This window comes from Trichosurus vulpecula, chromosome 1 (genome assembly GCF_011100635.1).
Source record: "Trichosurus vulpecula isolate mTriVul1 chromosome 1, mTriVul1.pri, whole genome shotgun sequence".
Taxonomy (NCBI): Eukaryota; Metazoa; Chordata; class Mammalia; order Diprotodontia; family Phalangeridae; genus Trichosurus; species Trichosurus vulpecula.
Genome location: NC_050573.1, coordinates 266,160,336 through 266,164,616, shown reverse-complemented (window position 1 = coordinate 266,164,616; position 4,281 = coordinate 266,160,336). Strand labels below are relative to the sequence as shown.

At 44.0% G+C, this 4,281-nt stretch overlaps 1 pseudogene; it reads left to right on the top strand.

Annotated features, from left to right (window-relative positions):
* The first annotated feature begins 3,136 nt into the window (after positions 1-3,136).
* Positions 3,137-4,281, top strand: LOC118834502 (annotated as a pseudogene).

Genomic DNA, 4,281 nt, shown 5'->3' with positions numbered 1-4,281 from the left:
TGGTTGAAATTAGAAAATGATATAAAATAGTATAATATTTTTCACACAAGTAATGAGAGAATGAATATTATAATGAAAGGTGGACCTATTGAGAGATGGACCTATTCTAATGAGGGGTTGGAGGGACATAACTTTCATTATGTCATTTACTTCCTTTTGATGAATTTTTAAAAAATTTATTGATTTTTTGTCACTACTCACCTACCTTCCACACTGCCCCACCCCTCATGTCCAAAGTAAAAGCCTTCCATTGTTTTAAATTTGCATAGTTAAACTCAACAAATCAACACAAGGGCCATGTCTAAGAATATGTCTCATTCTTGAGAGAAATTATTTCTCTCATGTTAGAAACATACTCGCATTGTCTAGGAATAAGCAAGACTCATTGGGAAGTCAGGAACGTTTTAATTATAATTTACATTTATTCCCCCTGAATATGGGTACCTCCCCAGAACAGACTACAGGAGAAAGTACAAAGGACTCAAATAGACGCCAGTCCTTTAATAGACACTCACCTTGAATCTCCCACCAGGTTCTTCATTGGCCAGATACAACCCCCTGACTGCCTACATAATGCTTTCCTCAAATGGCTCATTTAAGTATGCGTACAAGCCTGTGACCTTTCCCCTGACAGACGTGAGGCCTGGTTTCTGCTAAAGCTGGGGTGGGGGAGGAGGGGAAGTACACCTTCAGTTCTGTAGAAACAAAACTCCTCCTCCCATTTCTAATACTCATGATAACAACCAATTATTGAACTAGCATCAGGATTTTTTCAGAAGCCTGGAGATTGTTCAGTCTCAGAGGGGCATTGTTGACGGATGAAATTGCCCAAATCACCAAGATACAAGCCTTTTTAATTCTGGGTGAGAGTTGTGGCCCCACTCAACTAGACCACCTAACAAAGAATTTAATCTAAATGAATTCCAGCCTATTGTGTTCAATTCAGGCAGGTTTGGGCAGGGGGGTAGATCCAGGGCTAGTGCTCTATCCATGCACCTCATAGTTGCAGGGAAAGAATTATTTACTCCCTTGTAAATCAGAAACACACACACACACATACACATACATACATGTACATAATAAGTATACATGTATAAACATACACACATTGAGGTACATATATACACATATTATGTATCTGTCTTTCAAAAATTCAAAAATGTACATAATAGTTTCAAATTTCTCAATCATATTCCTTGTTCTTTGCATCTCAAAATATTTGTCTTTGGACATAGTTGTTAAGTTCACAATAAAAAAGCAAAATGAATTGAGAACATTGAAAAATGTGTTGTATAATCCACCAAGTAAGGAACATTTGGTCATATTCTAAAGACTGGACTCTTACCGGCCAGACCCTCCATTACATTCTGATAAAATATTTCATGCTTTTCTTGTGAAAAATATACAGAGATATTGGGATCACTTGTAGTATAATTAGATAGATTTAGAGTTGAACAGCTGGACTCAAAGAGTAGTCATTAATTTTTGATGCCAATTTGGAAGGAAGTCATCAGTGGAGTGCATGGGATAGGGGATGGAGAAGGGGGTATTACATCTGTACCAATTAGCATTTACATCCACAACTTAGATGTGAGCTTAGATGGCTTGTTTATCAAATTGACATATGATAGAAAGTTTGGAGGGATAGCCTACACACCAACACATTGCATAATAGAATCCAAAAAGATCCTAATAGGCTAGAACATTGAGTTGAATCTAATTAAATGCCATAAATTGCAAGGATGTAAATGTAAATTTATTAATTGGTTCAGGAAACCCTCTACACAAATATAAGGTGCGGGAGTCACAATTAGCAGTTTATTTGAAAAAGAGCTGGGTTTTTATTTTTCATAGACTTTAGTAGACTCCTTATTAATATGGCAATCATCAAAGGTGCCCTTGAGGCATTTAAGATAGGCAAACCTCTTCTTTTTTTCTAGTGAGGCAATGGAATTAAGTGACTTGCCCATGGTCACACAGCTAGTGTCAAGTGTCTGAGGTCACACTTGAACTCAGGACCTCTTGTTTCCAGTGCCAGGGCTCTATCCACTGTGCCACCTCACTGCCCCCAAATCTCTCCTAAAGGGGAGAATTCCATTGTTCTTTGTAGCTAGTTGGACCACATCTGGAGTATTGTGGGCAGTTTTATATGCCACGTTGTTAGGAAGAACACTAATAAACTGGAGAGTGTTCTAAAGAGAAAAAACAGTATAAGGAAGGACTTTGAGTCCATGTCACATGAGGATCAATTGAAGGTACTTGGGATGTTTAGGAGAAGAGAAAAAACACAGATTCCCTAATAATTGTCAAGTACTTGGAGAGCTGGCGGCAGTTGGGCAGCACAGTGGAAAGAGTGTCCAGCCTGGAGTCAGGAAGACTCATCTACATGAGTTCGAATCTGGCCTCAGACACTTAGTAGCTGTGTGACTTGGGGGCAAGTCACTTCACCCTGTTTGCCTCAGTTTCTTTGTCCTTAAAATGAGCTTGACAAGGAAATGGCAAACCATTCCATTATCTTTGCAAAGAAAACAACCCCACCAAACGGGGTCACAGAGTCTGATGAGATTGAAATAATGAGCTAATGATAGTTGAAGAGCTATTATTTGGAAGAGGGATTAGACTAATTCTGTTTGTCCCCAGAGGGTAGAAACAGAAACAACTGGGTAAAAACTTCAAAGAGGTCAATTTAGGCTTGATAACAGGAAAAACTTCCTAATACTTAGAGACAAAAGTGGAATGGGTTGTCTTAGGAGTGGGTGAGATTCCTCTTAGTGGAAGTCTTCAGGCAAAAGCTAGATGAGCACTTATTGGGGATGTTGTAATTGGGACCTTTTGGGGGTATGGGTTGGAGTAGATAACTGCTGAGACCCCTTCAAACTCTGAAATTCTGTGGTTACATTAATTTTATGTAAGAAATATGCCTGTCAAATATTGGAAGGAGTTAATAAGGAGGGTTGAGCAGGCCTTTAAAAACAATAGTCCCGGCTTTCCCGCCGCTTTCCCCTCCCACCCGCCCGTCAGTCCGTCCGTCAGTTACCACCCCCCTCCTTCTTCCTCCTCCCCTCCCCCCCACCCCCAGCCGGACTCACTTTGCGGCAGCACCGACATCCCCACCCCCTTTCTCTGCGGAATCACCATGGCGGCTGGGACCCTGTACACATACCCTGAAAACTGGCGGGCCTTCAAGGCCCTCATTGTTGCAGAGAACAGTGGGGCCCAGATCCGCTTGCTGTCTTCACCTCCCCACTTCCACTTTGATCAGACCAACCGCACCCCCGAATTCCTCCGCAAATTTCCTGCAGGCAAGGTTCCAGCGTTTGAGGGTGACGATGGGTTCTGTGTGTTTGAAAGGAACGCCATTGCCCACTATGTGAGCAACGATGACCTTCGAAGCTCTGCTCCGGAGGCAGCTGTCCAGGTGATCCAGTGGGTGAGCTTTGCTGACAGTGACATTGTCCCTCCAGTGAGTACCTGGGTGGCTCTACAAGCAGGTTCTAGAGCCGTCTTTCTAGCAGGCCTTTCTCAACACCAACCGCTGATTCCTCACCTGCATCCACCAGCCCCAGTTCCGGTTGGTGTTGGGAGGAGTGAAGCTCTGCGAGAAGATGGCACAATTTGATGCTAAAAAGTTTGCTGACAGTCAGCCTAAGAAGGAGGCCCCAAGAAAGGACAAGGGACAGTGAGAAGAGAAACAAGGCCCAGTCCAAGAGGATGGATGAGAAGAAGGCGGCCGCAGCCTCCGGTACCGAGGAGGAATTGGATAATTTTGACCAGACTCTGGCTGCAGAGCCCAATGCCAAGGGTCTTTTTGCCCACCTGCCCAAGAGCACGTTTATGTTGGATGAGTTTAAGCGAAAGTACTCCAACGAGGACACGCTGACAGTGGCCCTGCCGTACTTCTGGGAGCACTTTGACTGTGACGGCTGGTTCCTGTGGTACCTTTTCCCCCAGGAGCTCAGTCAGAGCTGAAGCTCCATGAGCTGAAGCCTCATCACTGGAATGTTGCAGCGCCTGGACAAGCTGAGGAAGAACGCGTTTGCCAGTGTCATCCTTTTTGGTACCAACAATAGCAGCGCCATTTCTGGAGTCTGGGTTTTCCTGGGCCAGGAACTTGCCTTCCTGCTGAGTCCAGACTTGCAGGTAGGTTATGAGTCCTACATGTGGCATAAGCTGGATCCTGGCAGTGAGGAGACCCAGACCATGGTCCGAGAGTACTTCTCCTGGGAGGGGGCTTTCCAGCACATGGGCAAACCCTCCAATCAGGGCAAGATCTTCGAGTGA